This window comes from Leuciscus leuciscus (assembly GCF_965113295.1).
Source record: "Leuciscus leuciscus genome assembly, chromosome: 11".
Classification (NCBI taxonomy): Eukaryota; Metazoa; Chordata; class Actinopteri; order Cypriniformes; family Leuciscidae; genus Leuciscus; species Leuciscus leuciscus.
Genome location: NC_138735.1, coordinates 28273626 through 28282416, shown reverse-complemented (window position 1 = coordinate 28282416; position 8791 = coordinate 28273626). Strand labels below are relative to the sequence as shown.

The 8791-nt window shown below is 36.8% G+C and overlaps 1 long non-coding RNA gene across 1 annotated transcript in view; it reads left to right on the top strand.

The window, feature by feature from the left end:
- Window positions 1–8791, top strand: part of LOC309509462 — a 31828-nt gene that overhangs the window by 19864 nt on the left and 3173 nt on the right. The gene's annotated exons all lie outside the window — the stretch shown is intronic.

Genomic DNA, 8791 nt, shown 5'->3' with positions numbered 1-8791 from the left:
TCTTCAGAAAACAGCTTATAAATCAGACTTTTGTTTATTGAAAATGTAAAAATGCCGACAGTTTTCTGTGATAGGTAAGGTTAGTCTATGGGGGGTAGAATACACAGTTTGTTTGTACAGTATAAAAATCATTATGTCTATGGAAAGTCCCCATAAAACATGAAAAAATAATATTGCTTGGTCTGTTGAAGGCTGGTCTTGTTGAAATGAGAGGCCTGTTGATCAAATCATCCCAGTGTCATCAGCTGGACTGAAAGAAGTTTCAGTGCTCTTAGGACACTGAAAACATGGCTCAGAGCAATGGTCACAAGTGACACTTGACTGTATTGCTGTGTGTCGTGTCCAACAGGACAAACTGGACAGTATTGATGTGAAACATATGCTAACAGTTAATTTCTGTTAAATGATTAGTTCACTTAGTTAAAAATGAAAATTCTGTCATCATTTACTCACTCTCGAGTTGTTTCAAACCAGTTTCTTTCTTCTGCTGAACACAAAAGAAGATATTTTGAAGAATGTCGATAACCAAACAGTTGATGGTAGCCATTGACTTCCATAGTATTTTTTTTTTTCCTACTATGGAAGTCAATGGGGTCCATCCACTGTCTGGTTATCGACATTCTTCAAAATATAATCTTTTGTGTTCATCAGAAGAAAGAAATTCATACAGGATTGAAACAGTTTGAGGGTGAGTAAATGATTTTCAGTTTTGAGTGAACTATATCCCTTTAATGAAAGATGCAGACATGTGTTTGGCTTCTTCAAAAAGCAAGGAACAAGACAGTATTGCACTATTGCATTGCACTATGAGCGGAGTAAAGTTAAGTCTCTGTTAAACTGCCACCATGTCTTTAGTTATTTGTAACATTACAGAATTAATTAATTTACGTATTGTTAAGGTCAATATAGACTAAAAACCTTAATACATTATCCTATTAATTTCCTGATTCCTCCGCTTATTTAGCGTATTTATTTAGAAAATTAATTTTCTATGGGCATATATACGGCTGAAACAGGTAGCCTAGTGCATCATCCCAAATTTTTCAACATCAACATTTTAATATAATTAGTCAAATATGGCCTTTAGAAAAATGTGTTTTTTTGAGGAGCTGGGGTAGTGCACTATATACTGTAGGCCCCTGTGGCGCGGCCTAAGCTTTTGTCCTTAATGGCATTTTTTTCCTTACATTACTTTTACTTTTATACTTTAAGTAGTTTTGAAACCAGTACTTTTATACTTTTACTTGAGTAAAAAGCTTGAGTTGATACTTCAACTTCTACAGAAGTCTTTTTAAACCCTAGTATCTATACTTCTACTTGAGTAATGAATGTGAATACTTTTGACACCTCTGATTCACTGCTACTGATAAAATTGCAAAAGAAAGAATTGTTATCCATAAATTTCCCAATTGTATACTTTCATAAAGAAGAGTGGAATTAAATGAAAAGAAATGGAAATACATTTCTTTGATAACTTAATTCTTATTAGTAGCCTTTTAGGAAATATGCAAACCTATTCAATTTTTTTTTTACATCAGATTGTTGGCGCCACCTTGTTGTCAAACCTCAGTTAAGAAGTAAAAGAATGGACGCGAACCCAGTTGAGATAAACTCATTTTAATGATAATATAACATAACAAAATAATAATAATAAATTATAATATATATATATATATATATATATATAGTAGTTAATAATTATATATATAATTTTTTATATATATAAAGTAGTTTGTACTGTTCTGAAGAAATACTTTCAAGGATTTTTGCTCTACAACGTTTGTTAGGGTTTAAAAGATATCAGTGACAGTGACTAATCCATTTCTCTCAAAATATTACATTTAGCTTCCACTAGATGGCGCTAAAGTGAGTTCTGACACAAGTTCTTTATTTCACTTAAAGCAGAAGTCACTTTAGTGGCATCTAGTGGACGATAAAGGATAAAAACAGGGTAAAAACCTTTACAAAAATATAGGCTACTACATTACCTACAAAATGTCATCTTATATCTATAAACCCAAGATGTTGCAAGCTTTAGGTCTCAGGATCCCCTGGAATACCTGACAGCTGTTTCTCCCATCTGCTTTCCCAAAGCCACACAAGGTAAGTCAATTTTCACTTTTTTCCGTAGTCGCAGAGTGCACCGCTTAGTCCACTTTCGGCCTCGATGTTCTTTTGTAGTGTACTCGCAGTCACTCTCACTTTATGTAGTACACTGGCAGTCTCAACGTTCTTTTGCAGTTATGTAGTGTACTCGCAGGCTCGTTCACTTCATGTAGTCCACTCTCCGACCGCACAATCTCTTTCACTTTATGTAGTCCACTGGCCGACGACATAGTCGCCTTCAGTTTATGTAGTCCACTCGCCGAACACATAGTCGCCTTCAGTTTATGGGATGATTATAGTCTCAATATGATTGACACGTGCAAGCACACTTATCAATGAACTTCATACATGTTGCAGAAATGTTTTATCCATGCCTTTCAACTTGCGTGTGCAAAATTCAAAATTGAATGAATGTGAAGCAATTTGTACAATTAGAGACATTTTTGTGAATACAAATGTTTTCCTTTGTATTAGTGTATCATAATTTGCGCATGCAACACAGAAGATGTGCATGTGTGGATCAGGTGACACGCGTGCATTAATTGACGTCTTTTCTGAGTCGATCTCATTTGATTCATTTGGATTTTGAGACTTTCTTTTCGCGGTTTTTAAGCATTTCACAACCCACACACAAACAACTACAAATGAATAGGCCTGGTGCTAATTATTAATGTGTGCACAACTACCCATCTATTTGACAAATTCACAAATGTGCGTCACTACATTTAAACTAATACAATACAACTTGTGTGTGCAAAATCCAAAACCACATGAATGTGCAGCATTTTGTACAAATAGAGACATAGTTGTTAATACAAAACCTCGATTTTAAATTAACGTAGGCCAGAATTTGTGCGTGCAACAAGTAAGATGTGCATTTGTGGATCAGGTGACACGCGTGCATTCATTGACTCGTTTCTGAGTCGATCCTATTTGATTCATTTGGATTTTGAGACTTTCATTCCGCGGTTTCGCCTTGCTCGATCCACACACAGATGTCTGAGAAAACCTGCTACCACTAGATGGCAGTATTCCGCTGAAACAGACAACGGCAGCGTAATCAAGCGTTCTTCCTCATTTAAGACGCTTAATGTGAGTGATATTGAAGGCACCAAATTTAGTACACAATATTGGCCTACCTTATTAATAAAGCATACTTTATAGAGGCAAACAGATTGCATCAGATTATGAACAACACCCATAGAAAAACATTATAAAATGCTTAATGTATAATAGCGCGTTGCATGTTCAATAAGGTGTATTGGCTACTGAGTTTAAATATCACCGTCTTACTGCATTGACGTTAAGCTTTTTCTTTATAATATGCGCTATGGGAGGAAAACTATATAACCTACAGACAAGAGCCTCGACGCGCGGCGTTTCACGTTAATGGCATTTCCCTTCCTGAGCCTGTTAAAAAGAAAAAGCTTAACATGAAATTCTGCAGTTGCGTTTAACTTTGCGTGTGTATGGGAGAGCAACCGGTCCGAGAGCTCGGTGAAGCAAGTTTTAGGTTTTGATATTCACCGCATTTTCTTAAGGGACCATCTGCAAATTCCACTCACAGTCAAAAAAATATAAACGTCCAGTCATTCATTCAAATTATAGTAAATGCAAATGTACCTGTAAGTCAGTCTTACAGGAACCTTCTACGAGCTTTGGAATTTGAAAATGTCTGTTTTTAAATATTAAAAGTAATTTTAATTAAAACAAATTATACGTTTTAACGCAGTTAGTGGAATTGGCAGACGTTCCCTTGTGCATCATGAGCCGTGGTTAGCGCGTCAAATCATTCTCATGTAGAAATATGCAGCTACACACACGTAGGGCCAGTTGATTTTCAATTAACATTTCATGTCGATATACAATGGTTGCATATTGTTAAAACTCATATAGCCTATAACAGTGGCTTATGGGTCAATGGAAAACAAATGTACTGCGAAAATCGTCTTTAACATTTAAAAACAGACGGCTTCCAAAGCTTGTAGGCTATGTATACAATGTGTAGTCAGATAAAAATTAAGCCTATAATATGAACGCAAATGCGAAATTTCACGTTTTTTTAACAGGAAAAAATGCCAAGCTTATGCCATGTTAAGCTTTTTCTTTTTAACAGGCTCAGGAAGGGAAATGCCATTAACGTGAAACGCCGTGCGTCGCATTCATAGGCTCTTGTCTGTAGGCTATATAGTTTTCCTCCCATAGCGCATATTATAAAGAAAAAGCTTAACGTCAATGCAGTAATGACGGTGATATTTAAACTCAGTTGCCAATACACCTTATTGAACATGCAACGCGCTATTACACGTTAAGCGTTTTATAATGTTTTTCTATGAGTGTTGTTCATAATCTGATGCAATCTGTTTGCCTATATAAATATGCTTTATTAATAAGGTAGGCCAATATTGTGTACTAAATGTGGTGCTTCAATATCACTCACATTAAGCGTCTTAAATGAGGAAGAACGCTTGATTACGCTGCCGTTGTCTGTTTCAGCGGAATACTGCCATCTAGTGGTAGCAGGTTTTCTCAGACATCTGTGTGTGGATCGAGCAAGGCGAAACCGCGGAATGAAAGTCTCAAAATCCAAATGAATCAAATAGGATCGACTCAGAAACGAGTCAATGAATGCACGCGTGTCACCTGATCCACAAATGCACATCTTACTTGTTGCACGCACAAATTCTGGCCTACGTTAATTTAAAATCGAGGTTTTGTATTAACAACTATGTCTCTATTTGTACAAAATGCTGCACATTCATGTGATTTTGGATTTTGCACACACAAGTTGTATTGTAGTTTAAATGTAGTGACGCACATTTGTGAATTTGTCAAATAGATGGGTAGTTGTGCACACATTAATAATTAGCACCAGGCCTATTCATTTGTAGTTGTTTGTGTGTGGGTTGTGAAATGCTTAAAAACCGCGAAAAGAAAGTCTCAAAATCCAAATGAATCAAATGAGATCGACTCAGAGAAGACGTCAATGAATGCACGCGTGTCACCTGATCCACACATGCACATCTTCTGTGTTGCATGCGCAAATTATGATACACTAATACAAAGGAAAACATTTGTATTCACAAAAATGTCTCTATTTGTACAAATTGCTTCACATTCATTCAATTTAGAATTTTGCACACGCAAGTTGAAAGGCATGGATAAAACATTTCTGCAACATGTATGAAGTTCATTGATAAGTGTGCTTGCACGTGTCAATCATATTGAGACTATAATCATCCCATATCAGTTTATGTAGTCCACTCGCCAACCACATAATCGCCTTCACTTTATGTACTCCACTCGCCGAGTGTCTGGGGTTCGAAGCCACGAGCTTGCGATGCCAGCGTCACTCTCTCTACAACTTGAGCTAAGCGCGAACTGTTGCACGGTTATCCAAATGAAGTAATGTAAGGTGGAGTTTGAGCGCTCAAAGCGTCATGGCGTCATGCTGTTAAAGACCCGCCCCCCTCCAGGTGAATGTTTGATTGCACTGTCCGTCAGCCAATAAGGAAACTGCAGAATATGACGTCATCTAGCTGCTAGGACGTTCTTTTATATACAGTTCCTTCTTACCCATTTCACAACGCTATTAGTCTGAAAATAAAGATATGGCAGATATAGTTAACTGTAAAAGTAATGTGCGACCCCAATTTTAGACTTTAGAAAACCAAAAACCTGTCAGAAATGTTAGACGACAGACCGCCCAAAAAAGAAAAAAAGGCCCATTTACTTTGAGATGCGGATGCGCCTCGTCTCTCCTGGAATTTTGTCGAGAGCAGGCTGAGCAGTATGGAAGCTTGTTTCCGCCACAGAATAAAACATTTTCAAATATATTTTATCCGTCTTTTTTTTTCCCTTAGAATTGGACTTTATATCACGCAATTCTGACTTTATAACACGCAATTGCGACTTTATTTCACGCAATTCTGACTTTATATTTCGCAATTCTGAGAAATAAAGTCAGAATTGCGAGATGTAAACTCGCAATTGTGAGATAAAAAGTCGCAATTATCTTTTAAAATGTTTTATTCTGTGGCGGAAACAAGCTTCCATATTTATGACTGATTTCGGAGACATTATGAAATCTGTATTCCTGTGCCACTGCTGAATGACAGTGAGACCCTCCTGTGAGTTTGACTGCCATCTGATTCTTTTAAACTGTATTTGAGACATTTCAATGTATTTTGGAGTCATATGCTTTTTGTGGGTCTTCAAGTGCCTTCATTTCAAGTCAAGTCACTTTTATTTCTGTAGCGCTTTATGCCAGCATAGATTGCCAAAGCAGCTTCACAATGATAAACAGGAAAATAGCAGAATTCAAATATGGAGATTCTGCTGTAAAGCAACTCTAAAAGACAATGTTGTCATAATTTAGCTCAAATATAGCTTATATGTAGTCACCTGCTTCACCACTGAATCTAAATAGAGTATTAGCCATTTAAAAGAAGAATATAGTTTATCTCTCTTTGTTATCCCATTGCCAGGACTGAAAAAAGGAATAAGCTCTATTGCATTCCTGATCAACACTGTAGTGATTTATTTTGTTTTACTATGTAACTCAGTGTTTCTTTGTTTCCACCCCAACTCCCATTTTATTTAATATTTTTAACAACCATATTCTTCTTAAATTTATAACACTAAAAGTGAACCTCTTCTCAGTTTAAAAGCCAGACAAAGTGCCCTATTGGGTTGGTGGTCTCAAACAGTAAAGCATAAAGCTTATTTAAAACAGTCATGGGTTTGATTTCCAGGAAAAGCAAGTAACTTGAATGCAATTTAAGTTGCTTTGGGTAAAAGCATCTGCCAATTGTGTAAATGTCTACACATGGTATTCATTATGTGATTTAGTTTACGTGTGTAAATATACTTTTATTACATTTCTGTATATTTCAGGCCATTGGTCATCAAACGACTAAACTGCATGTTCAAAAGGCTGTGTACAAAAACTGCATTCATGAATACACAAAAGGTAAAAAAAAGCAGTTATGAGTTTATTAAATACTTTTTATACAAAGCATCTGCCGTCTTTTAGAGTGAAGAAAGTGTTAGATGTTCATTTGTGTGCTCTGTGTTTCAGACTGTTGAGACCACTGGCCTCTCCTCCAGTTCAACAAGTGATGGAAATGATGGGTTTCAGAACTGCACCAAAACAAACGAAGGGTTTTTCGTTCCTTGCATGAGCTCCTCAAATGTGCAAGCTTGCTTTGAAATGTTGAAATTACAGCCAGGTCCACTGTTGTTCAAAAATGGAGAGATTTCCCGACTGGCTGACGTCCCAAACAAGAATAAATTCAGGTTAGCAAATGAGCCAGTTTGCTTCATCATGTTAAAACGAGAAAACAGAATGAAGTCCTGCTATGGTGTCTACTTAGGGAATGATTACACTTTGACTGCTCTTCATACATTTAACTATACTTGTCATTATGACGTATATGTTTTCTTCCCCACCACCGACTTTGTTCTGATCTATGAGGCAGAACTTCCCAAACAATACCATATATTTCCTGACAATGACCAGTGCCTTGTTCAATTACTCGGGCAAACAGCTGTTTTAGGTAAAGGTTTAGATGACCGCATTTGTGTGCCCTTTAAGAACGAGGATTTATATTTCTACACAATTGATAGCCAGGGGAATCACCAAATGCATAAACGCAAAGATATCACCCATTCCTCTGGTATGAGCGAGAAAAGCCAAAAAAAGCAGTTTCTCATGTCCACAGCAGGTCAACCTGGTGAAAGTGAACATGCTGTTCAGGATCTTGTCCAGTCTTCAGACTGGTTGTTTCTGTTGGCCGGCAGTGAGCGATCAGACCTCTGCTGATGAGTGAGGAATGAACTGGAGACGTATCTGGTCTCGAATGACTTGAAGGGAGTCCACATCATTCACTATTTTAGGCTTGTTCAAAAATAAGCAGAATCTGATGATTGGCTGATGACACGGCTTAATGCTCATTGGTTTAAACAACCATGATGTTTTGTTCTCTTGTAAAATGATTTCTTTTTTAACTGATATCATGTTGTTCAATGAACCCTGCTGAAGAGGTGTTGCGTCTGCTGAAGTTTACTAACAGCCTGCACCACTGGCTTACAAAAGACAACATCAACGCCCTGTTGTCAGTGGGAGGAGGGAGAGCCCCTTCCATGGGGACCGGAACTATTAGTTTCCGGCATGTCCATGAAGGGGGTGAAGAGACAATTGTTACCCACCAGGGAAGCACGTCCCTGTTTGGCCCTCATGTTTTACATCACCACTCTCACCTTTCGTAGCGCCCTCACTTGGTAGACCAGACGAGGGGTTTATGGGTATTGCTCTGGAATGCTAATTCACATTACACTGTAGAAAAGATATATATATATATATATATATATATATATATATATATATATATATATATATATATATATATATATATATATATATATATATTAGGGATGCACCAATGCCACTTTTTCCAGAACGAGTCCGATACTGATACTTTCATTTTTGGTACTTGCCGATACCAAGTACCAATACCTATACCTGTATTTTCAGTGCATTTGTCATTTTTAAATGCATTGGGTAGAGAAACCAAAGAATATGAACCATATTAGTTGGCTTAATTTGTTAAGCAAATATATATTTACTTCAGTTATTTTATATATCAAATTAGAAATAGCACAAATAAATACAATAGAACACAGA